The sequence below is a fragment of the Leucopleurus acutus genome (assembly GCF_964270905.1).
Source record: "Leucopleurus acutus genome assembly, chromosome: 4".
Lineage (NCBI taxonomy): Eukaryota > Metazoa > Chordata > Mammalia > Artiodactyla > Delphinidae > Leucopleurus > Leucopleurus acutus.
Genome location: NC_139146.1, coordinates 149,922,013 through 149,949,387, shown reverse-complemented (window position 1 = coordinate 149,949,387; position 27,375 = coordinate 149,922,013). Strand labels below are relative to the sequence as shown.

At 41.2% G+C, this 27,375-nt stretch overlaps 1 protein-coding gene across 1 annotated transcript in view; it reads right to left on the bottom strand.

Annotated features, from left to right (window-relative positions):
* The window catches only part of ABCG2 (ATP binding cassette subfamily G member 2 (JR blood group)), a 124,190-nt gene that overhangs the window by 84,335 nt on the left and 12,480 nt on the right, over window positions 1-27,375 (bottom strand). The window lies entirely within an intron of this gene.

Below are 27,375 nucleotides of genomic sequence, written 5' to 3'. Positions count from 1 at the left end.
TCCCAGATAGAAACAGAGGAGCCTCAACCCCTGTCTTAGGCCTGCTTCTTCTTAAAAGGAGAAAGGCCTAGGAGGTGGTGCTGAATGCATTAGGTACGCATCAATCCAAACTGCACGGATCTCCGCAAGGGAACCTTGGTTCTCTTGGCCCTCCTCCTGCTGCAGCAGTAGGGTCAGCCATAGAGAACCGCGTGGGTTCCACTCCTGGCTCGCCCACACAGCTGGCAGGGCGACCTCCTCTGCTAGTCAAGGAAGAAACCTCTACAGTCTCATTGGGCTCTTGCCCAAACCCATCCTTTGTATCACTTCTTTCCAGCTTAGTGTAGGAATAGACCTTAGTACATTATGATGTAACTGACTGTCCCTTGTCACCACTTTATCAATGAGGTCTGCTACCTTCCAGGGCCTGTTCCATACCTGCTTAGTCCACCAGGTATGTCTCACCTGTATTTTTTTTTTATTAGTTATCTATTTTATACACATCAGTGTATACATGTCAATCCCAATCTCCCAATTCATCACACCACCACCACCCCACCACTTTCCCCGCTTGGCGTCCATACGTTTGTTCTCTACATCTGTGTCTCTACTTCTGCCTTGCAAACTGGTTCATCTGTACCATTTTTCTAGATTCCACATATACGCGTTAATATACGATATTTGTTTTACTCTTTCTGACTTACTTCACTCTGTATGACAGTCTCTAGGTCCATCTACATCTCTGCAAATGACCCAAATTCATTCCTTTTCATGGCTGCGTAATATTCCATTGTATATATGTACCACATCTTCTTTATCCATTCGTCTGTCAATGGGCATTTAGGTTGCTTCCATGACCTGGCTATTGTAAATAGCGCTGCAATGAACATTGGGGTGCATGTGTCTTTTTGAATTATGGTTTTCTCAGGGTATATGCCCAGTAGTGGGATTGCTGGGTCATATGGTAGTTCTATTTTTAGTTTTTTAAGGAACGTCCATATACTGTTCTCCATAGTGGCTGTATCAGTTTACATTCCCACCAGCAGTGCAGGAGGGTTCCCTTTTCTCCACACCCCCTCCAGCATTTATTGTTTGTAGATTTTCTGATGATGCCCATTCTAACCAGTGTGAGGTGATACCTCATTGTAGTTTTGATTTTCATTTCTGTAATAGTTAGTGATGTTGAGTAGCTTTTCATGTGCCTCTTGGCCATCTGTATGTCTTCTCTGGAGAAATGTCTATTTAGGTCTTCTGCCCATTTTTGGATTGGGCTGTTTGTTTTTTTGATATTGAGCTGCATGAGCTGTTTATATATTTTGGGGTGCAACTGGCACCAGTAAGCATAAGTTTTTGAGGTGATAGAAAGGTTCTAAAATTAGATCAGTAATGGTTACACAACTCTATTAATTTACTATAATTCATTGAATTGTACATTTAAAACGTATAGTATCTAAATTTCAATAAAGCAGTTTTAAAGCAGTTTAAAGCCAATAAACAACAATATGTTCATCCTAAATATGTATGTGTATATATGTATTTATCTATTCATTTAAGACATTTAAGAAATTGTATATAAACATACTTACTGTATCTTCTCGTGTACTATCTACTGCACTGGGAGCTTATGTGTTAACTTGTGTCATTTTTATATGTATCTCAGAATATATCTTCTCTTGTCATCTCTGTTTATAATCAGAGAAAATCATACAATTGTCAGATGAACAAAACAATACAAAAGCCATTTCCGACTAACAGTCTGTGAATCAGATTTTTCTTGATACTTTACAACCAAATGCAGAAATAAATTTATTCTGGAGGCTTTCTGCAACTATAATAAATACTTTCCACAACATTTTTGTGCTCATCAAAAATACTGCTTTTAGGGCTTCCCTGGTGGCGCAGTGGTTGAGAATCCGCCTGCCGATGCAGGGGACACGGGTTCGAGCCCTGGTCCGGGAGGATCCCACATGCCGCAGAGCAACTGAGCCCGTGAGCCACAGCTACTGAGCCTGCGCGTCTGGAGCCTGTGCTCCGCGGCAAGAGAGGCCACAACAGTGAGAGGCCCACGCACCGCGATGAAGAGTGGCTCCCGCTCGCCGCAACTAGAGAAAGCCTTCGCACAGAAACAAAGACCCAACACAGCATAAATAAATAAATAAATACATACATACTGCTTTTATTGACTTACTTCCTAATAAGTAAATGTATAAATGTTAACATATAAATAATAATAAATATATTTTTAATATATTGGAGTTGTGCATTTATTTTTAAGTTTAAAAAACATTTCTGTTGCTAAAACAAAAAAAAGATCTAAATTCTCCTCGGCCACAGGTGGTACAAAAAGATCAAGCTTAACTACATTTTTACGAGTGGAGTGATTAGAAATAAGTTCAGAGCTTCCCTGGTGGCGCAGTGGTTAAGAATCCACCTGCCAATGCAGGGGACATGGGTTCGAGCCCTGGTGCGGGAAGATCCATATGCCGCAGAGCAACTAAGCCCGTGCGCCACAACTACTGAGCCTGTGCTCTAGAGCCTGGGAGCCACAACTACTGAAGCCCACACACCTAGAGCTCCACAACAAGAGAAGCCACCGCAATGAGAAGCCTGTGCACCACAACAAAGAGTAGCCCCTGCTTGCCGCAACTAGAGAAAGCCCGTGTGCAGCAATGGAGACTCAAAGCAGCCATAAACAAACAAATAAATAAAATCTATTAAAAAAAAAGTTAAAAGAAATAAGTTCAGTTCAAAAGAATACTTTATTATTGTCCTCTGAGGCTCCCATGAAGGGCGATGGGATTCTACTTAGACAGCAAAGGTTTAACTTCAAAAAACATTTTAAAAAATCAGGTGTCCCAGGGCTTTCCTGGTGGCGCAGTGGTTGAGAGTCCGCCTGCCGATGCAGGGGACGCGGGTTCGTGCCCCGGTCCGGGAGGATCCCACATGCCGCGGAATGGCTGGGCCCATGAGCCACGGCCGCTGAGCCTGTGCGTCTGGAGCCTGTGCTCCGCAACGGGAGAGGCCACAACAGTGAGAGACCCGTGTACCGCAAAAAAAAAAAAAAAAAAAAAAATCAGGTGTTCCATGTCCTCCTTTATCCAACATTTCTTAGAAACATAGAGTCCTCTTTCCTGCTTCCCCTTTCCTGTGGGCTGGAGTCCAAACATACCGGAGTTCCTGTAGCTATCTTGGACCATGAGATGACTGAGAACAGAAGCTACATATGGCAAAGCAACAAGATAGAAGGAATGAGAGTTCTTGAAACCAGGGGATTGTTACACTCTCTCTGGAATGCCTACCTCTGGATTTCTTGAACAGGAGAGGTAGACATCTATATTGTTTTATACCACAGCCTTACGACTAAACTTAATTCTAATGAAAATACTGAGATCAGAGCGGTGCTATAGCGGGGGCAGCAGGCCCCAGACTCTCAGATTGGAAGTGCTTGGCATCTTCAAGGCACAATATAAACGGGCTAGGGTACTGGTAAAGGGAGGGAGATGGAGTGATGGCTAATGGGGAGGCGGATGGTATAGGGCCTAGTGGCTCATTGGTTCTTTGAGCTTTTGTTTAAATGTAGAAAACCAGTGGAGGGTTTTGAGACGAAAAGTGACTTGATTGAGATATATATATATATATATATTTTTTTGGTCTTTGTTGCTGCGCGTGGGCTTTCTCTAGTTTCAGCGAGCGGGGGCTACTCTTTGTTGCGGTGCGCATGCTTCTCATTGCAGTGGCTTCTCTTGTGGAGCACGGGCTCTAGGCACACGGGCTTCAGTAGTTGTGGCTCGCGGGCTCTAGAGCGCAGGCTCAGTCGTTCTGGCGCACGGGCTTAGTTGCTTCACGGCATGTGGGATCTTCCCGGACCAGGGCTCGAACCCGTGTCCCCTGCGTTGGCAGGCGGATTCTCAACCACTGCGCCACCAGGGAAGTCCAATAGTCTCTACTATTTTATATGTTTAAAATATCCTAGTATTGATCTTAAAGATCAAAGTCAGTTACTTCACTGACAAAAATGGGTTTATCTGGGGATAGCAGAAAATTACAATTTGGGACAAACATGCCATGGCGAAAACCATAGGCAAGTCCAGTGAACAAAGGAGAGGAACATTATTTTATAAAGAAAAGAGGGGAAGTTGGGAAAGGTTGTTTTGAATGAAAGTCCACGGGAGAAAAGTGACAGTTCGGGGTAATGACGGTTTCTCATTGGCTGAGTTGCCAGTAGTGGATTTCTTCTAGGAGGTGCAATACACAACTTTTCCTAGAGGTGTACTGTACACCTTTTCCTGGAGGTGCACTGTACACCTTTTCCTGTTGGGGGCTGTAAATGATGATTGTTTTCTGTTGACTCTTCTTTTGGGCTCTGTACTTGACAATTCTTCCTGTAATTGATGTGGAGTTGTACTGGGTGAGAGCTCCCCCTTCTGGTCTCCCTACTTCATTTTAGTGAGGTTTCACTTTATTAATTTTCATACTAGGTTATAAAATTTCGTGGAAAACTTTTCACAATCACCTTTATTAACTGGCCAAAGCTAAAACTGAATCCTTTGTAACTAGTTTTAGAGTAGCCTATCAGAAAAACTAATGTGTTAACACAAGGATGTGGTCTACATAGAAACTAAAAACAGTCCGAGATATTATCTGGTGAGCTCAGAGAGTACTACCTCTGAATCCTGCCTCTGGGTTTTACTAATGGTGTGGGTGAGCTTGATTTGTGGAATTCGAGTGCCTAGTGGGCCACTTTTGGTAAAGCAGAGCTGGCACTGCAGGATGAACGGGATTTAACATTCCTAATCTACCAAAGTGTCATCATCTTTATCTCTGAAGATTCTGTGAGGATTAAGTGATTAGCCGAGTTCCTGGCACATAAGAACCATCCCGTACATCATGTCTTTATTGTTACTAGCCACAATTATTAGAGTTTGAGAATCCTTAACTACACTTTTAACACTGGATCAGGGCAATATGAAACTTCCAGTCCCTAAAGATGTTTTTCTCCGTTATGGGTTGAGACAGCTCACACAAGCATTTTCCATTACTTGGATGGAAAAGCTCTCAAGTATATACACTTATCTTTACTCTGATACACAGAAGTAGGTGACTTGAGTACTTCAGTCATTGGAAGGAATGTCCCGTAAGAAAATCAATTAATTATCCTTCTGATTCATACCTCAATTTCTTGAGTTTAATTGTCGTGAATTGGCAACTATGAGCTCCAACAGCACAAGTATACAGTGAAAAGATCCAGTTTCTGGGCCCACATAAGTGAGGCCAGCCTCCTAACTAAGTTGATCTTACCTCAGTACTGCTTACTGTTGGGGCCCAGGGCAGGCTACCTCAAAATATGCCTCAATGGCATAATGATTATTTTAAATTAAAGTTACATGAAAAATAGCTGGTGGGAAAAAAATGATATTTAAAAAAAAAAAAACAACCCACTCAGATCCTCCTCTTTCTCCCTAAAAGTGGGAAATAAATCTCCTACGTGAAGGTATCCTCCCTATACCAGGAGGACAGAAAGCATCCTTATCAACAGAGTTAGGGAATTCAAGTCTGAGAAAGCTGTGTAAACTTTGTTACTTCTTCATTAGTCCGCTACCCCAAGCACAAGCCCCTTCGTTTTGTCAAACCTTTGCAAAGAGTTGTTTCTTGGTCTGAGTATGATATATAAACAGCCTGCTTTGGTTACTTCACGGGTCCCATTCCTAGAGACATTCATGCCTATGAATTAAATTGTTTTTTTCTCCTGTTAATCTGTCTTGTGTCAATTAAATTATTAGATCAGACAAAAGAACTCAAGAGGGGTAAGGGGGAAATCTCCCCTTCCCAACAGCTGGCGTAGTTGGCAGGACACTGGCTGCATTCTGCTGGATCCTCTACCCCCACCCCAAGGCTGCAGCAGAGAAATCCAGGGACCTCTGACAAAGGTCAGCAGAAGGTAAGGGTTCTCACCACATCAGTCTCCCAGATCTCTGCCTGCGGGGTCCAATGGAAGGAAGAAGTGGTGAGAGTCCTTTTTCTCCCTTTCTAAACCTAGATTAAGAGGAGATATTCGTGGAACGGCTTCCTTGGGAAATAGCAGTGCTGGTATTTGGTGAAGGAGTACTTTGATCCTTATTAATCGTTTCCTCCCAGAGATGGCCACTGTTTTTCTTTGTCTCTGTTGTGCAATTTCTCATAAGGAGGAAAAGCCATAGGCAGAATAGCAGGCAGAGGCCCTTTATATAGCCAGCCGTTTGAGATGGCCTCACAGACAGGTGAGTTAACAGTTCTCACCAGACCAGTATCTATTCAGACAAACTTTGCTGTAGGTCCCCTATGTAAAAACTGGACGAGGCTTTCTTCCATCTTGTTCTATGTCTTGAGAGCTTGGCTTTATGACCAGTGAGAATGTTCTCTCTGGTCTCCACCATCTGAAAGTAGTACTTACTGGGGTGCGTCTGGTGGCCAGCGGAATAGACTGGGATTCCGAGACACAAAGTCATAAACAGCACTTTCCTTGTCCAGCCATGCCAGCTCTCAGGGGAATTTATCACAAGGGATCCTAGTCCACAACGGGCCTTTGTTGGCTCAACCTTCACTTGTTAATGCTAGAGAAGTCCCGATCCAGTAGCACCTGCCCAGTGTCACAGATCAGTAGGCCTATAACTGGAGGCACCCCATGTTCTTGTGGGAAACCAGGGACACTATTTTCACTACACCATTCTTACCAACTGTAGCGATGAAAAGGCTTTCACTTTCTCAGATTAACTCTGGGAATGAACTTTGTGGATCTTGTGAGGGCTACATACTTTCTTATGAGATGCCTCTTGCATCTCTGGTTAAGCCATTAAAAAAGGCTTATTGGTTTCAGTCACTGTTTGAAACATAAGATTCTACTCACCAGTGGCCAAGCAATGAATCCTTTAAATTGGCTATATTTAAAAGGAAAAATATTAGCGCTCTCATCATAAACAACTGTCATATTGGTATTTATGGGAAGATCAAAGTGAAAGGACAACACACACACACACACACACACACACACACACACACACAAGTGTAACAGCTAGCCTTAGGGAATCTCTTATTAAGATGAAAGAACAGGGACTTCCCTGGTGGCACAGTGGTTAAGATTCTGTGCTCCCAACGCAGGGGACCCAGGTTTGATCCCTGTTCAAGGAACGAGATCCCATATGCATGCCACAACTAAGAGTTCGCATGCCACAGCTAAGGAGTCAGACTGCCACGACTAAGACCCAGTGCAACCAAATAAATAAATAAATATTAAAAAAAAAAAAAGATGAAAGAACAGAAGTCAGACCTAAAACAAAGATCCAGCATGAATTCCCCTTCTTTAAAAAAAATCACTGGGCAGAAGACCTGAACAGACGTTTTTTTCAAAGAAGACATACAGATGTCTAACAAGCACATGAAGAGATGCTAAACATCACTGATTAGTAAAGAAATGCAAATCAAAACAACGAGATATCACCTCACACCTGTAAGAATGCCCATCATCAAAAAGTGTATAAATAAGGGCTTCCCTGGTGGCGCAGTGGTTGAGAGTCCGCCTGCCGATGCAGCGGACACGGGTTCGTGCCCCGGTCTGGGAAGATCCCACATGCCGCGGAGCGGCTGGGCCCGTGAGCCATGGCCGCTGAGCCTGCACGTCCGGAGCCTGTGCTCCGCAGCGGGAGAGGCCACAGCAGTGAGAGGCCCGCGTACCGAAAAAAAAAAAAAAAAAGTGTATAAATAACAAACGCTGTTCATGTGGAGAAAGGGAACCCTCTTGCATTGTTGGTGGGAATGTAAATTGATACAGCCACTATGGAGAACAGTATGGAGGTTCCTCAAAAAACTAAAAGTAGAACGACCACATGATCAAGCAATCCCACTCCTGGGTATATATCTGGAAAAAAGGTGAAAATACAGTTTGAAAAGATACATGTACCCCAATGTTCACAGCAGCACTATTTACAATAGACAAAGTATGGAAGCAACCCAAATGCCTATCAACAGACAGATAAAAAAGAAGTGGTGTGTGTGTGTGTGTGTGTGTGTGTGTGTGTGTGTAATGGAATATTATTCAGCCATAAAAAAGAATGGAATTCTGCCATTTGCAGCAAAGTGGATGGACCTAGAGAATATCATCTTCAGTGAAATAAATCAAATACCGTATGATATCACTTATATGGGGAATCTAAAATATAATACAAATGAATGTATATGCAAAACAGAAACAGACTCATAGATATAGAAGACAAAGCTGTGGTTACCAAAGGGGAGAGGGAGGGAGGAGAAGCAAATTAGGGGTATGGGATTAAGAGATACAAACTACTATGCATAAAATAGATAAGGAACAAGGATATATTGTACAGCAAAGGGAATTATAGCATTATAATAACTTTTAATGGAGTATAACCTATAAAAATGCTGAATCCGTATGCTGTATACCTGAAACTAATATAAAATGATAAATCAACTATACTTCAATAATAAGAAAAAAAATCACCCCATCTTCTTAGCAATTCCCCAGGCCCTCCTACAAATAACCGAGAAATAGATAGCTGGAAGCTAATAGCCAAGGGCTAACAGAAACAACTATCTTTGTCTTGTAAATCTCTACGAAAACCAGAAATGCAACTTTAGAAACAAGTTAAGGCCCGTCTATCTTTACCAATCCCCAAACCTTGCCTATTTCTCTCAAAATGCTTGTGGATACTATAAAAAGATCAGGATATTGGAGCAAAATTGTCCTGTATTTAAGGAAAAAAGTTAATAATAATTACTCTAAGACTTATGACAATAGACAAATATACTCCAAAACTCCTAGGAGAAAACTTATATTTTCATTCTCTGTCCCTTAAAATCTTATCTTTGAAATGTAAACATAGCCCTCAATCACCTGAGACTGAGCCTGGATTAATTCAGTTCTACCAACTGAAATAAAAGAGAAAAAACAGAGGGAAAGAGGCCTTTTTCCCCTAGTGGTCCAGTGGCTAAGACTCCGTGCTCCCAATGTAGGGGGCCCAGGTTCAATTCCTGGTCAGGGAACTAGATGCCACATGCTGCAACTAAAAGATCCCACATGCACAACTAAAGATCCCATGTGCTGCAACTAAGACCTGGCACAACCAAATAAATAAATAAATACATAAATAAATAAATAAATATTTTTTTAAAGTAGGACAGAGTCTTTTTTTAGGTCATTGGTCTACTTTCAATGAGAAACTGCAAACAAAGGTTTTCTTTACCTTTAATGTAATCTATCTAGAAAAATATAGATTCTATATTTTGTCTTTATCAGGTCTCTGATTACTTAATTAAAAAAAAGAACCGAGTCTTTTCAGTATTAAAAGAGCTAAGGCCTTTTACAACTATTTAACTTTACGTGTTTGCCTGAGAAGTCTTTGTCGCTGATTAAATGGATAACTAAGTATGGTTTCACAGTGACCTATGACCCTATTTGACCAAGTGTTTTAAAAGCTTTTTGATATTTTTGACAATCTTCCCAAATATCATAACTCTAAATGAAGTCTTATTGACCTAGAAATCACTGTGGAGTTTTCTGAGCTCCTGGAACACGTGAAAAGATTTGTTTTCTCTTCTTATAAAAGAGAGATTTAAACTAATTAGGTTAATTGGGTAGGTTAAATTACATAGGAAGCATTGTCAAATAAATGATGTTAAACTTCTTAGGTTATATTGTTTGGGTAAATGTTATTAATATAAATGCTCTAAAATTTTAAGAAATTCCTAAAATTTGGACATGTCCTAATTAATGTTATCAGTCATGATTCTAGTTATTGTCTTAAAATGTTGTGTGTCACAGAGATAACCAAATTTCCTTGTCAATTCTATTATAATGAATCAGATCTTAAATAAAGGACATTTTAAAGTCTTTTATCATTTACAGACAATTAGTGTTTCATTCAGATGCTTTTACAAAAACTTCCTGCAAGTGTGTTTCACCTTCAGAGAAATTCATGGACAGGAAGCTCAGTACTCTAGAATACAAGTTTCTGGTGACTTTCAAATTATATCATTGAACTGGATAAAAAATTTACAGAATGGAGAAACTGATGACTTCATAAAACTTCTAACAAAAGATTAAGCCGAACAAGAATCACAAAGGACTAAATGAAATGAGGAAAATGATCATAATTTTTTATGATTTTTAAGAACTTGAAACATTGCAGATTTTTTTAACATTTTGTTTCTTCAAATTTAAGAAAATTTTTTCTCTTTCCTTTCAAGCTAATTATGACTTAGAGCAATTTGGTAAATTATACCTTTGTAAGCAGAATTGAAACATTTATCTTTTTCCTCCCTACCTGATCCCTCCAGAATTCAGAAATTCTCAGTGAACATTCTTTTCTTGGCAATATAGTTATTTGCATATGTTCAATAAGAATCTGTTCTTCTTGGGCTTCCCTGGTGGCGCAGTGGTTGAGAGTCCGCCTGCCGATGCAGGGGACACGGGTTCGTGCCCTGGTCCGGGAAGATCCCACATGCCGTGGAGCGGCTGGTCCCGTGAGCCATGGCCGCTGAGCCTGCGCGTCCGGAGCCTGTGCTCCGCAACGGGAGAGGCCACAGCAGTGAGAGGCCCGCGTACCACAAAAAAAAAAAATTTGTTCTCCTTATAACAGGACACAGTTGGAAAATGATTATATTACTAAAGTTTTGACTGGAAGAGCATATTTGAGAGAGACATATACAGACTCAGCTATGACCAGACAACTTTAACAAAATAAGATTGACTCTATGGAGGCAACAAAGCCCTTTGGAGAAACAGCCTGGTACCTTGCTTACAGGGTTCCCTGTGCCTTACCAGGTGAGTAAGGAAGGTCACACTTTCTGGCAGGCCCAGGAACCTCAGGATATTTTAGGGACCTCAAGAAGAGAGGAATTCACCCAAATCTATGGGTACTGCAGGCAAATTCTGATGACGAACGTTTGACTTGGCTTCTTAGCCTCAAGAGGCTGTTAAAAGTTCAATCTGGAGGGGCCTTCCCTGGCAGTCCAGTGGTTAAGACTCTGTGCTCCCAATGCAGGGGGCACAGGTTCAGTCCCTAGTTGGGGAACTAAGATCCCACATGCCGGGCAGTGCAGCCAAAAGATTAAAAAAAAAAAGTTCAGTCTGGAGATTCCTTATGAAAAATTCCAGCGAAGCAGATTTAAAAGACCCTATATGGTCAACCACTATTCTTGCTGCACTTCTGTAAATAAGCAGGCCAAGTTTGTTGAATCTAGACTTATTTTGCAAACAAATTAGCCTTAGTGTGGCTATCTTTGGTAAAAATGAGGGTGATTTTAAAGAAAAAATAAGCTTCAGCAGGCACTAAAATACACACTTGTGGATCTTAGATTCTGGTGCTATTAATTTCCCTTGAGGTTTTGTTATTTTCTGAAAACTGGACTGAACCCTGAATTTTTCTAGTTTCCTCCAATATTTGGCTACAACTCTCCAAACTAACATTTATTTATTTATTTTTTTGGCTGTGCTGTGTCTTTGTTGCTGTCCGTGGGCGAGCAGGGGCTGCTCTTCGTTGCAGTGCGCGGGCTTCTCATTGCAGTGGCTTCTCTTGTTGCGGAGCACGGGCTCTAGGCATGCAGGCTTCAGTAGTTGTGGCTCGTGGGCTCTAGAGCGCTGGCTCAGTAGTTGTGCTGCACGGGCTTAGTTGCTCCGTGGCATGTGGGATCATCCCGGACCAGGGCTCGAACCCGTGTCCCCTTCATTGGCAGGCGGATTCTTAACCACTGTGCCACCAGGGAAGTCCCCAGGCTAGCACTTTTAATTTTCTCCCTCCCTTTTAACTTGGAATCATTGAAAACTAAAACTGTCCTTTTTCCTAAAGTCCTAGAAACTGAAGCTAGATGTTTTAAAATAAATTTTGGAAAAATCACAATAACTCACGTTTAGACAATCTTCCTCATGCCTGTTGCTATATGGGCCACTCAGAAAGTTTACCTGAACGTCGGATGACATCATCAAAGACATTCAAACTACAAAAGCTGCTTCAACCCTGAAATCCAGAAATCTTCTCACCTGGCTACCCTGAGAACTCAAAAACTTATCTATAATTTGATCCAATTATTAACCACTGTTTTTCTTTTGTCTCCATAGAAATGCCTCTTATTAAATACCTGCTTGCACCATAGGCCTAACTTTGGGAACCCAACTGCACTGCCACCTCCTGAATGAGTTTAACGGAAGTGACCTATTGTCAAGACTAAGAGACTTTGAAATGGAACAGCTCAATTTTTAATATGTAAAACTTCCAGGGAAGTTTCAGAGGAGGGAACTATTGGGGCCCAGCCACAGGACACCCCAAAATATGCCTCAGTGGAATTCTAATTATCTTGAATGTTACTTGAGAAACAGCTGGTGAAAAAAACAATATTAAAAAAAAAGAAAAGAAAACTAACACTCTGACTCCTCTCTTTCCCTGTGCAAGTGGGAAATAAATCGAGTGTGTGAAGGTACTCTCCCTATACCAGGAGGATAGAGAGCATCCTTATCAACAGAGTTAGGGAATCCAAGGCTGAGAAAGCTGTATAAACTAACTGTTACTTCTTCATTAGTCGGCTACCCCAAGAACAAGCCCCTTTTGTTTTGTTAAATCTTTGCAAATAATTGTTTCTTTGTCTAAAAATAATATATAAACAGTCTGCTTGGTTGTTTGGGGGAGGGGGAGTCCTATTTCTATGAGACCTTTGTGTATACAAATTAAATTATTTTCCTGTTAATTTGTCTTGTGTTAATTCAATTATTAGACCAGCCAAAAGAACTCAAGAGGGGTTAAGGGGGAAATTTCCCCTTCCCCACACTACCAAGTACTAATTTTTGCTGCTTGAGCAATTAATCATTTGACAACTAATTCAGACATAGAAACATACAAAAAAGTGTGTCGGCCATCACTGTTGAGGACAGAAATTGGCATTTAAAACCATTCAAGCAGACTCCCAATTTTCAGTCAGATATGTAAGGACCTTGGAAGGCATCACTCTTTCCTAACAACAAATAAAACAGCTGAAGAGATGGAAAGTTCAATAACTTTTCTTAGCTCTGTCAGAGAAGTGAGTCCACGGGACAAACTGCTTCCCTAAAATTGCACTTAGAGCAGAAACCCACAAACAGGAACCTCTGTGGGAACCAGTGCCAGGGTAGGACCACATGTCTTAGTCAGCTTGGGCTGCTATAGCAAGTTACTATAGACTGGATGACTTAATTAAACAATAAACATTTATTTTTCACAGTTCTGGAGGCTGAGAAGTACAAGATCAAGGTGCCAGGAGATTCGGTTCCAATGAAAAACTGTGTCCTGGTTTGCTGTATCCTCCCATGGCAGACAGTAAAGAGAGCGAGAGTAAGCTCTCATAGCTCTTGTTAGGAGAGCACTAATCCCACTTACGAAGGCTCCACCCTCATGACCTAATTACTTCTCAAAGATGCCCCACCACCACCTCTTAATACCATCACAAGTGGGTTAGGATTTCAACATATGAATGTGGGGGGGGACACAAACATTTAGTCCACAACAGCACAAAACCACGGGAAGCTCAGAGAACACCAGGCAGGCTGAATGCCAAATAAACTACACCTAGGCATGTCATATCCAAACTGCAGAAAATCAAAGACAAAGAAAAACATCTTGAACGAAGCCATAGGAAAAGAGCCTCTTACCTATAGAGAAGCAAAGAATTACCTCCTACTGCTCCTCAGAAACCATGTAAACCAGAAGAATGTACAGGAGAATATTTAAAATGTTGAGAGAGAAAGAAAACCAACCTGAAGTTCTGTACCCTGCAAAATTATCCTTCAAAAACAAAGAATAAATGAAGACTTTCTTAGACAAACACTGAGGGAAGTTGTGGCCAGTACATCTGCCTTGCAGGAAATGTTAAAAAGAAGTTCTTTAGAGAGAAGGAAATTGATATAGGTCAGAAACTTGGACCTACATAAAGAAAGAACATTAGAGAAAGAATAAGTGAAGGTAAATAAAAACCTTTTATCAAAGAAAAAAAAAGAGAGAAAAATACAGTATGCTAACGCATATATATGGAATTTTAAAAAGAGGTACTGATGAACCTAGTGGCAGGGCAGGAGTAAAGATGCAGACGTAGAGAACAGACTTCAGGGCACGGAGGGGGAGGGGAAGCTGGGACGAAGTGAGAGAGTGGCATGGACATATATACACTACCAAATGTAAACCCTATAGCTAGTGGGAAGCAGCACATAGCACAGGGAGATCAGCTCGGTGCTTTGTGCCCACCTAGAAGGGTAGGATAGGGAGGGTGGGAGGGAGACACAAGAGGGAGGAGATACGGGGATATATGTATATGTATAGTGGCTTCACTTTGTTATACAGCAGAAACTAACACACCATTGTAAAGCAATTATACTCCAATAAAGATGTGAATAAAAACAAAAAAACCTTTTATCTTTCTTATTCTTAATAGTCTAACAGATAACAGAATATCAACAATGATACAAGGGATGGGAGGGAGGAATCAGGAATATTTTGTTATTATAAGGTACTTACACAACCCAAGAAGTGGTACAGTGTTACCGAAAGTGAGCTAGGATTAGTTGTGTATTGCAATGTATATGGCAAATTTGAGGACAACCACTTAAAAAAGTTTTAAAAAGACTGTAATTGATATGCTAAGAAAGGAGAGAAAATGGAATCATATAAAACACTCAACTAAGACCACAAGTTGAAGAAAAAGAGTGGAAGACGAAAACAGTAACAAAGAACAAGGGTAATGAATAGAAAACAATAATAAACGTGGTATATACTAATCAAAATATATTAATAATTGCTTCAAACATCAATGGTCTAAACACAACAATTAAGAGAGAAATAGTCAAAATGTATCAAACGATAAGATTCAACTACATGTTGCCTTAAAAAAAACCCACTTTAAATATATACATGCATATATATTTTAAAATAAATGGGGGGCTTCCCTGGTGGCGCAGTGGTTGAGAGCCCGCCTGCCAATGCAGGGGACACGGGTTCGTGTCCCGGTCCGGGAGGATCCCACATGCCGTGGAGCGGCTGCGCCCGTGAGCCATGGCCGCTGAGCCTGTGCGTCTGGAGCCTGTGCTCCGCAACGGAAGAGGCTACAACAGTGAGAGGCCCGCGTACCGCAAAAAAAAATAATAAATAAATAAAAATAAATGGATAAAGAAAGATATACCATGCTAACACTAATCAAGGAAAGTAGGAGTACCTATATTAATTTCAGACAGAGCTGACTTCAAAGCAAGGAAAATTACCAGGGATAAAATGTGACACTCCATAATGATAATGGGGTCAATTCTCCAAGAAGTCATAACAATCTTTAATGCATATGTACCTAACAACAGAGAATCAAAACACACGAAGCAAAGCTGATAGAACTGCAAGGAGAAACAGATAAAACCACAATTGTAGTTGAAGACTTTAATATCCCTGTCAGAATGGACATTTCCAGCAGTCAAAAATTAAGAAAGATCATAGTTGAATGCAAGAGCACCATCAATCAACTGGATATAATCGACGTCTAGAGACTGCTTCCTCCAGAAGTAGCAGATCACACATTCTTCTCAAGCTTACATGGAACACTTACCAAGACAGACCACATTCTGGGCCATAAAACACACTTTAATAATTTTAAAAGAACAGAAATCATACAATGCCTGCACTCAGACCACAATGAATTTAAACTAGAAGTCAATAACAGAAAGACAGCTACAAAATCTGAAATTAAACAACGCAGTCTTATTTTATTTAGTTTAATTAAAATATAGTTGGCATGCAATATTTTGCTAGTTTCAGGTGTACTACATGGTGATTTGACATTTGCATACATTATGAAATGGTCACCACAATAAGTCTAGTAACCAGCTGTCCCCATTCGAAGTTATTACAATATTATTGACCATATTCTTTACGCTGTATATTACATCCCCATGGTTTATTCATTTTATGACTGGAAGTTTGTACCTCTTAATCCCCTTCGCCAATTTCTCACCATCCAGCACCCTTTCCTCTGGCAACCACCTGTTTCTTCTCTGTATCGATGAGTCTGTTTTTCTTCTGTTTGTATTAAACAATACGCTTTAAATAACATATAGGTAAAGAAGAAATCTCAAGAGAAATTAAAAAGATTCTGAACTAAATGAAAAGGAAAATACAACTTATCAAAACTTGTGGAATGCAGGAAAAGCAGAGCTTAGAGGAGAATTTATAGCATTGAATGTACTAATTTTAGCAAGGAAGAAAGATCTAAAATGGGTCATCTGAGTTTCAACCTTAGGAAATGAGAAAAAGAAGAGGAAATTAAATACAAAGCAGAGAAAAGGAAAAAGTAAAATTCAGGACTTCTCTGGCCATCCAGGGGTTAAGACTCTGTGCTTCCAATGCAGGGGGTCCAGGTTCGATCCCTGGTCAGGGAAATAAGATCCTGCACGCTGCGTGGCACAACCAAAAAAAAAAAATTCCAAACTCTAAAACACTGACAACATCAAATGCTGTCCAAGAACTTTCATTCATTGCTGGTGGGAATTCAAATTGGTACAGCTACTTTGGAAGACAGTTTCCCAGTTTCTTACAAAACTAAACATACACTTACCACGGGATGTGGCAATCACGTTCCTCAGGATTTACCCAAATGAGTCGAAAACATAGGTCCTCACCAAAACCTGAACACAGATGTTCATAGCAGCTCTAGTCATAACTGCCAGAACTTGGAAGCAACCGAGATGTCCTTCAGTAGGTGGATGGATAAATAAACTGTGGTACATCCAGACAGTGGAATATTATTCAGTGTCAAAAAGAAATGAGCCGTGAAGAGACATGGAGGAAACAAATGCACGTTACTAAGTGAAAGAAGCCACTCTGGAAAGGCCACATGCTGTATGCTTCCAACTACGTGACCTTCAGGGAAAGGCAGAAGTATGCAGACAGTAAAAAGTCAGTGGTTGCCGGGGGCAGCAGGACAGCAAGGAATGTGGAGCACAGAGGATTTTTAGGGCGGTGCCACTCTTCTGTGTGACAACACAGTGGTGGATATCTTTGTCGAAGTCCATGTGCACCACCAAGAGTAAACCCTCATGTAAACTATGGACTTGGGGTGATGATGTGTCAATGTAGGTTCACTGACTGGAACAAATGCACCACTCTGATGGGGAATATCACTAATGGAGGAGAGTGTGTTCGGGGTAGTGAGCAGAGGACATACGGAAAATCTCTGTACCTTCCACTCAATTTTGCTATAAACCTAAAACTGCTCTTTTAAAGAATCTACTTTTAAAAAGAACCACGTAAGGGGATAAATTACTTTGAAAGTTGTGATCACACAGGTAAAACCATAAATGCATACCCAGTATTCTAATAATATAATAATATTCATAATCTAATAATATTTAGAATAATAAATATTCTAAAAATGTAGGGTCCTAAAAGATAGCAAGAATATGAAAGAATGAAGAATTTCATTAAGTCCAAAAAGCTTTAAATTTAGACCAAAATAAACAATTAGATTAAGGTCCCTCTGCCACAGTTAAAAAAAAAAAAGCATCTTCCTGTCAATGTTTAAACTAGCGTAAATTGCAGACCTCAGTCAGCAGTCAGAAGAATTAGCTAATATGTAACCTAAATGCAGGGATATCACAATAACTCACCTTTAAGTTACCTAATCAACCACAATTCAAGGTCAGGGCAAGAACTCAACCTCTGCAGAAATCTCCAGTTCCAGGTCACGCTACCATACCAGCTAAGATATCTGCCAGCAGTGTTAGGGGTGACATAGTTTCCTTAGTGTTAAAGCATCTTTCATTCTAGGAAGAACTGGAATTAATCCTAGAAATGTTTAAGATAATCAAATACATGTTAATACTTTGATATTAAAGAATTTTTATCTATTTGCTATTTTATAAATTTACATTATTTAATAGAATTTGGCCCATTAGTCTAATTTCAAATGTGTAATTAAATAAGTGATTTAGGCTTTTGATTTAAAGTTGAAGTCCTACTAAATTTGTAGCAAATAACAGGACATTTGAAAGAACTAGCGTTGGGGACTTCCCTGGTGGTCCAGTGGATAAGACTCTGTGCTCCCAACGCAGGGGGCCTGGGTTCAATCCCTGGTTGGGGAACTAGATCCCACATGCATGCCGCAACTAAGAAGTCCGCATGCTGCAACTAAAGACCCCGCATGCCACAACTAAAGATCCCGCACAACGCAATGAAGATCCCATGTGCCACAATACTCGGCACGGCCAAAATAAATAAATAAATATTCAAAAAATAAAAACAAATAAATAAAATTAAAAGAACTAGGGTTTACCAGAATTATCATTTCAATTATTTTCTTCATATGCATTATTTGAGCAATTGGGAAAGCTTATTTTGTTCAATTAGAAAATAGGAGTACCTAAGTGTGCAGAAAAGAGTTCACACAGCAGGTCTGAGACTGCTATCCTTGGAAACGTCTGCTCTGGAGATTGGCCCTTGGTTGGCACCTGGAAGTTGAGTCATGGAGCGTTCCTAGGCAGTAGTTAACTGATAAGGATGGTTCACTTTGCCTAGACTGCTTCTGCAAACAATATGGTTTAGGCTGAATGCCTGCTCGCATCTGGGGAGTCTGGAATTTTGGTGCATGCTAGGCAGAGCACGCCTACATACTCAGCACCCAATAAAAACCCTGGGCTCTAACTCTCGAGTGGCTTCCCCAGGCCAACATACTGCACACGTCAACAAGGACCTACTGGATAGCACAGGGAACTCTACTCAATACTCTGTAATAACCTATATGGGAAAAGAATTTGAAAAAGAATGGATATATGTATATGAGTAACTGAATCACTCTGCTGTACACCTGAAACTAACACAACATTGTAAATCAACTATACTCCAATATAAAATAAACATTAAATTTAAAACAATATACTGCACACATGTTGTTGAGTTTCCACTGCTGGGGAAAGAGCATGTTCTGTGTGACCCCTTGTGAGAGGGAAAGAGCACAGGGAAGCTTACAGATGGAGTCCTCCAGACTCTGCCTTTGTCTTTCCCTTACAATCTGCCTGTGTATTCTTACTACGTTGCTATAATAAAACTTAGCTATGAGCAGACCTACACGCTGAGGTCTGTAAATCCTTCCAGTGAATCTGAAGGTCGGGGTGGTCTAGGGGTCCCCCAACACACTAGGGAAACTGAATTTCCTTCTTCCACATACGAAGTGTTTGGAAGTGTTAAATTAAATGAGTTTATAAATTAGACCAAACATTACTGAAAGGGCTCTTAGAAGTGAATAATAAAATGTGTTAGACTTCTAAACAGAGCAATCGCATCAGTAAACTGAATTTACAGACTTGAGGAAAACTAGAGCCTTGAATTTATAACTTTGATCTCCAGATATTAATTTCTAAAATTCAAGTAGACTTCTGAATAGGCTTTTCAGCCCCCCAAAACATCCCTTGAGAGGATCAAAAAAGCTCAAATTTAGTATATCTCATCAGCCCATAGCAGCCTGCTTGTCTCTAGTCTCAGTGGAAGAAGGGTATTTTTTCGAACTGATCACAGTTCCTTATCACTAAGATTTCAGTTAAAAAGGAGCCTAGGGGCTTCCCTGGTGGCGCAGTGGTTGGGAGTCCGCCTGCCGATGCAGGGGACACGGGTTCGTGCCCCGGTCCCGGAAGCTCCCACATGCCTTGGAGCGGCTGGGCCCGTAAGCCATAGTCACTGGGCCTGCGCGTCTGGAGCCTGTGCTCTGCGACGGGAGAGGCCACAGCAGTGAGAGGCCCGCGTACCGCAAAAAAAAAAAAAAGGAGCCTAGGATCCATCCCTGTTTATACCACTTAATAGTTAACCATATCACACCATCTTACAGAATCTGCTTCTAATGGTGATGTTAAAATACAATTTTTATCAAAGCACCAGTAGGTAGGGAGTCTAACTGAACTCATGCAATAACTGGGAAGTCCATAGTGTTGAAGGCCCAGGAAGAGTCAATAAAAATTATCCTTTTAATATACTTCAGTACCTTTGACAGATTTCTCCACCGGACACTGAGGAGTGTAGCAGAAGTCTCTGCTAGAGCATCATGCCTGAAACCTACTTGTTACACATTAAAAAAAAATTCTGCTTTGAGAACTGCACTGTAAGGAGAAAACAAACTTTCTCCCCACAGCTATAGCACAGTACCTGGCACTTGGTAAACCCAGTTAACATTAATAAATGAATGAAGGCGTTCATGATTTAGTTGAGGGGATAAGTTATAAACATCCCAAAGTTAAATGATAGTAGGAGACAGTCGTTTTGAAGACATACAAGAGGCAGTAAGTGACAAGTTGCCAATAAGTGAGAATAAGTGTTAAGAGCTCAAAGTAGGAGACTGCTGTAGGCTACAGGGGTCAAAAAGCCTTTATGGAGGAGGCTGGTCTTTAAGGACCTTGGCCTTGAAAAACATATTAGGTTTGAAGATGTAAGAATGGGGAAAGGTCTGAGAAGCAGACAGAAGCCTGTGTGTGCCAAAGGGATGGAAGTGAGAAAATAACAGATGTGATTTTAAGATGCTCGTGGATCCTCTCACACTGCAGCCCAGCTGTTTACAAAAGAAGAGTGAGGAAAGGCCTCTTAGCTCCAGGCTGTGACGGTTGTTTTTCCCAGGCTCAGGAGTTTGGTTTGGACCTGATTCTTTCCATAGGGAGAAGAATGAATGGGTTTTCAACAGTAAGGATAGATGAAAGAGTTTGGTGGCTCTAGAATAAAGATTATACTAGGGACAAGGTGTAGGATGGTTTAAGTTAGACTAAAGAAGTGAGCACTGTTGGCAGAGAATACAGTAGTCAGAAAAAAGTCCAGATATAAAGGAATAAAAGGTAAGCTAAACTAAGTTCACAGGTTTTAGAAAGACATACATTTCTGAAGCACTGTAAAGGAAGAAGTGATGGGACAGGTTACCACACTGAAAGGGGAGATAAAAGTATGTTGGTGAAAGTGAAGGAAGAGAGTAAATTTTCAGAATGAAGTATGCATCTGTGGGTTGTTTATATATTTTCATATATATATATTTTACACCAAGTGAGTTGGAATCAGTGTGTATATCAGAAGGCAGTGTGAAAAAAGTTTAGACCCCTACTTTTCCAAGACAGAAAAGAATTTTTGCAACTGAAAATGTAACTGAAACACATGCCCAAGGGGTTTAATGCTTATGTATTTTTAAGACTAGAATCCTGGCTTTACCAAATAAACGGAGAGAAAGTCAAGCAACCCATATCTTGAGGGGTAATGTGCACAGTGGTGAGCTGGCATGCTGCGGTCTGCCGGGTCTTTGGAAGACTTTGCAACCATTTTGTAGAGAAGAGCCCGAGACGCCAACAGCTTCGGTGATTGTGCTTCAGGAAAGACGACAGGCTGTCAAGTTCTCTGCCAGTGGAAGTTGAAGGAAACAGAACTAAAGGAATTGTTTGGCCATTTCCTAATGCGCCCCAGCTGGTAGACGTGCTTCGGGAAAGGGTGAACAGCTCCTGGCCGAGGGGGAAGCAGCTTTAGGAAGGCAAAGCCAAAGCGAAGAATTGGCACCACTCTTAGGAAGCTGAGTAGCACTGTTCGGGCCAGCCTGGCCTTCCTGGTCTGTGGAATCACAAACATATTTTGTATTTCACTGACAAATACTGCAGCAGCTGAAGACCTCAAGTCTAGTTCCATGCAGAACCAACTATTCTTAAAATTATGAAATCAAATACTCCTATCAGTATCCGAATCCTCCAAAACCATGCAATTAATCATTCTATGATGGAGAGAATCACCAATCTCTTTTCACCAAAAGCAACCGAAGTCCTCTATTCCTTCAAAACACTGTCAACGACCCCCTTTATCGTAGGCAACAAAACAAATAAAAGAAAATGGAGTTTTCTTACTGTGCCAGATGAGGCCAGCTGATCCAGAACCTGAAATCCGCTGAAGAGGTACAAAACTATTACATACACAGAGACACATGTGGCCACTGGGGGTGAGCAACTTTACGCCCACGCTGTTGATTACTGGACGTCTATAGTAAAGTCATCCTTTGCACCCAAATGGTACACTAAGCAAATATAACCCATATCCCATACCTGTTATTCTTGCAGTCGGGGGCTGACTTGCCTGAGTTCTTTCTAGGTAGAGTATGTTGGCTCCTTCCGAAGCCAACAAAATCCTTTCCTACTTGAAGAGAAGAAAACTAGAGAAAAATAGAAGCTCTGCAAAGTGATTAAAAGGAAGTACGTAATTATATTTAGAGGATTATCTTCTCTTTTCAGGAACAGAGACACCTTTGGTCTGGCTGCTGCTTTAAGACTTTCTGGTGCAAAAGCAGAAAGTCAGTGTTTCTGGGTCATCTATAAAGATTAGCCTTGTGCCACTGGGATCAAAATTTTCCTTTGATACCATCAATAACATTCAGCTGCGCTTTTTCTTTATGAGGTTTAAAGAAAACCTAGTTCCTCGGGTGTAGCTGTCATGTCATCTTGGAGACTCAATATTGGAACACTCTAATTAAACCACGTGGAAGAAATCATCCCACAATTTGTTAACTATGACTTTCTTTGTAAACAAGCCATGGTTGCCAGCTGGCTGCAGCTTTGGGTCATTGAATCCAGTGGCTAGAATCCAGTTGTCATTAAGACTTTACAAAACCAAAAAGAACAAGCAAGTATTCACTCTCTCTGCTTTCCCTCAGTTCTTTCATCTTTGTACCTCCTCCTCAGATCCATCCGCCTTTCTGTCCTCACCTCTCCAGTCCCTGAATAAGCTGCAGTACAGTCTTCTGTATCATCCTCAGTGTTTTCAATGGTTATGAACAGAGTCTAATTTTACTGATACTTTGCTGAACGCCAAACAGTTTTATTAAATATATAGTTGAACAGGGGACTTCCTGGCTGTCCAGTGGTTAAGACTTCACCTTCCAATGCAGGGGGTGTGGGTCCGTCCCCTGGTCAGGGAGCTAAAATCCCACATGCCTCACGGCCAAAAAACCCCCCAAAACATAAAACAGAAACATTATTGTAACAAATTCAACAAAGACTTTTAAAAAATGGTCCGTATCCAAAAAAAAATCTTAAAGAAAAAAAGATATATTTGAATGGAAACCTACTCTCCTAGGGTAAGGAATCTGGGTGGGAGTGAAAGAGAAAAGAGAAACTAAGGAGAGTTTTATGTTACTAAACTATTCAAACAAATAGTTCTACAAATATAATCTCTCTAAATTGTTGAGGGGCATTAATGGATATTGTCCCATGAGTACCATGTTGGGGGCAGCCCACAGAATACTGCAGTTGTTAAAGACCCTTTGAGCGGGACTTCCCTGGTGGTGCAGTGGTTGAGAATCTACCTGCCAACGCACGGGACACGGGTTCAAGCGCTGGTCCGGGAAGATCTCACATGCTGCAGAGCAACTAAGCCCGTGCACCACAACTACTGAGCCTGTGCTCTAGAGCCCGGGAGTCACAACTACTGAGCCCTCAAGCCACAACTACTGAAGCCTGTGCGCCTAGAGCCCGTGCTCCGCAACGAGAAGCCACCGCGATGAGAAGCCCGCACACCGCAATGAAGAGTAGCCCCTGCTTGCTGCAACTAGAGGAAGCCCGCGCACAGCAACGAAGACCCAATGCAACCATAAATAAATAAATTTATTTTTTTAAAAAAAAGACCCTTTGAGCTAACATGATAGCACTGCACCTATATTCATGCTGTGATTTGGGCTACTATGATCTCTTTTCAAACATGGCTGAAATTTAAATAGCCTGGGGAGCTTTTAAAAACTCCAGAGTCCAGGCCAACCCCACACAATTAAATCGGAATCTCTCCCAGAGGATTCTAACCTGCAGACAGGTTGAAATCCAAGGCTGCTCCACCCCTAATGTGCATTTGGAACCACCCGAGGATCTGGCTAGAAAGGCAGATTCTGACTCTGTAGATCTGAGATGGGGCACAAGAGTCTGCATTTCTAGCTGGCTCTCAGCCGATGTCCATGCTGCGCCTTCCTGGGCCTTGAGCAGTAAGGAAGAGATCAGTTAGATAGACCGTCTAGATCAAACCTTGGTCCCTACCACAATCGCCTGGGAAATCTGGTAAAAATACAAAGACCCAGACCCATTCCTGTTTCAGTGAACCTGGGCCCTTGTGTTTCTTAGTAGCTTCCAGGTGGCTCTGACACATCAAGACACAAGAACCACGGGACTAGACCCTCTAATCACTCTGCCCTGTCCATTGTGGCTTTCTTGCTGCCTCTCATTGCCTTTTCTGTATCTTCTGAATTCCTAGAACATAAATATCAGAAGAAACTAAAAAATCCAAAGAATAGAGTCTTAATGTAGTTTAACATTGGTTGTATGAAATACATTACTCAATTAAAAAAAAAAAAAAAGAACAGTTCCTGGGGCAGATACGTCCTGCCTAACAACCCACTTCAAGAATCTCTGGACTAACATGATATTGGACATTTTATTTGCAAAATCTCACTTTGACTCATGTCATCCAATAATCTTTATCTCCCTCAATTTTCATAATTGTGCACCTCCTCAACCTGAATCTCATACTTACGTACGATGTTTTTGCATATTTTAATGATCGCTCTGCTTAACATTATAAGAGGGTCACCAAATAGCTGCTTTTAATTAAGAATATCAAAAGAGACTATCTGGTCTATGGATCATATGTTGTCATATTATGCTATTTTCTACCATATTTTAGGGCATATACTTATATTAAGAAAATGTGTACCTTTTTTTCCCAACAGACATGACATTTATAAAATGTTGTGTTGCTTAACATTAATAATAATAGCTAACATTTATTGTATACTTACTAACTACCAGACACTTTTCTAAACACTTAACATGGTTTAATTGGTTTTGTCCTCTCAGCAACCTAGGAGATAGGGGTCTCCTTTGTGACAGATGAGGAAGCAGGAAGGTGGCCAAGGTGACAGATTAGGATGCAGTAGAACTGGGATCCAAAAAGCCTGGCATTAAGTGAATAATTTCCGTGTGACGCTGGTTTCGGTGGTGGTGTTTACACATACATGCCTCTTCATTAAATACTTATATGTTTTCTTTTTCCTTTTAAATAGACTTTAATTTTTGGAGCAGTTTTAGGTTCACAGCAAGACAGAAGAGAGTACAGAGTTCCCATATACCCCTTGCCCTCTATAAGCACAGCCTCTCCCAAATCAACATAATACTCCAGAGCGGAACATTTCTTACAAGTGATGAGCAGACACGGACGTATCATTATAACCCAAGCCCATAGTTTACATGAGGGTTTACTCTTGGTGGTGCACATGGACTTCGACAAAGATATCCACCACTGTGTTGTCACACAGAAGAGTGGCACTGCCCTAAAAATCCTCTGTGCTCCACATTCCTTGCTGTCCTGCTGCCCCCGGCAACCACTGACTTTTTACTGTCTGCATACTTCTGCCTTTCCCTGAAGGTCACGTAGTTGGAAGCATACAGCATGTGGCCTTTCCAGAGTGGCTTCTTTCACTTAGTAACGTGCATTTGTTTCCTCCATGTCTCTTCACGGCTCATTTCTTTTTGACACTGAATAATATTCCACTGTCTGGATGTACCACAGTTTATTTATCCATCCACCTACTGAAGGACATCTCGGTTGCTTCCAAGTTCTGGCAGTTATGACTAGAGCTGCTATGAACATCTGTGTTCAGGTTTTGGTGAGGACCTATGTTTTCGACTCATTTGGGTAAATCCTGAGGAACGTGATTGCCATATCCGGTGGTAAGTGTATGTTTAGTTTTGTAAGAAACTGGGAAACTGCCTTCCAAAGTAGCTGTACCAATTTGAATTCCCACCAGCAATGAATGAAAGTTCTTGGACAGCATTTGATGTTGTCAGTGTTTGTTTTTTTTAAAGAATTTTTAAAAATAAATTTATTTATTTATTTTAAAATTTTTTGGCTGCGTTGGGTCTTCACGGCTGCACACGGGCTTTCTCTAGTCACGGCGAGTGGGGTCTACTCTTCGTTGCGGTGTGCGGGCTTCTCACTGCAGTGGCTTCTCTTGTTGCGGAGCACGGGCTCTAGGCGCGCAGGCTTCAGTAGTTATGGCTCATGGACTCTACAGCGCAGGCTCAGTAGTTGTGGCGCATGGGCTTAGTTGCTCCACGGCATGTGGGATCTTCGCAGACTAGGGCTCGAACCCGTGTCCCCTGCATTGGCAGGCGGATTCCTAACCACTGCACCACCAGGGAAATCCCTGTCAGTGTTTTAGAGTTTTGCCTTTTTGATAGGTGTGTAGTGGTATCTTATTCCTGTTTTAATTTGCAATTCCATAATGACATGTTGTGGAGCATCTTTTCATATGCTTATTTGCCATCTATATATCTTCTTTGGTGAGGTACTTGAACACTGTGTTGAACACCGTGTGAACACTGTGTTCAAGTGTTTGGCATTTTCTAATGGGGTTGTTTGTTTTCTTAGTGTTGAGTTTTGAGAGTTCTTTGTATATTTTGGATAACAGTCCTTTATCAGATATGTGTTTGGTAGATATTTTCTCCCAGTCTGTGGCTTGTCTCCTTATTCTCTTGACATTGTCTTTCACAGACCAGAAGCTTCTAATTTTTTTTTTGGCGTTACGCGGGCCTCTCACTGTTGTGGCCTCTCCCGTTGCGGAGCACAGGCTCTGGACGCGCAGGCTCAGCGGCCATGGCTCACGGGCCCAGCTGCTCCGCGGCACGTGGAATCTTCCCGGACCGGGGCGCTAACCCGTGTCCCCTGCATCGGCAGGCGGACTCCCCACCACTGCGCCACCAGGGAAGCCCCAGAAGCTTTTAATTTTAACGAAGCCTAGCCTATCAATAATTTCTTTCATGGGTCCTGTCTTTGGTGTTGTATCTAAAAAGTCATCATCGTGTCCAAGATCACCTAGATTTTCTGCTATGTTATTTTCTTGGAGTTTTATAGCTTTGCATTTTCCATTTAGGTCTATGATGCACTTTAATTTTTGTGAAGGGGGTAAGGTTTGTGCTTCGATTCTTTTTTTTGTCCTCCCTGTGGCTGTCCATTTGTTCTAGCACCATTTGTTGAAGACTATTTTTATGCCATTTGCATTGCCTTTGCTCCTTTGTCAAAAATCAGTGGACTATATTCACGTGTGTCTTTTTCTGGGCTTTATTCTGCTCCATCATCTATTTGCCTATTCTTGCACCAATATCGTACTGTCTTACTTACTGTAGCTTTATAGTAAGTCTTGAAGTCAGGTAGTCTCAGCCCTCCAACTTCGTTCTTCTCCTTCAGTATTACGTTGGCTATGGCTATACCAGGTTTTTCTGCCTCTCCATATAAATTTTAGGATCAGTTTGTCAATATCTATAAAATAACTTGCTGACTTTTTTATTGGGATTGCATTAATCTATAGATC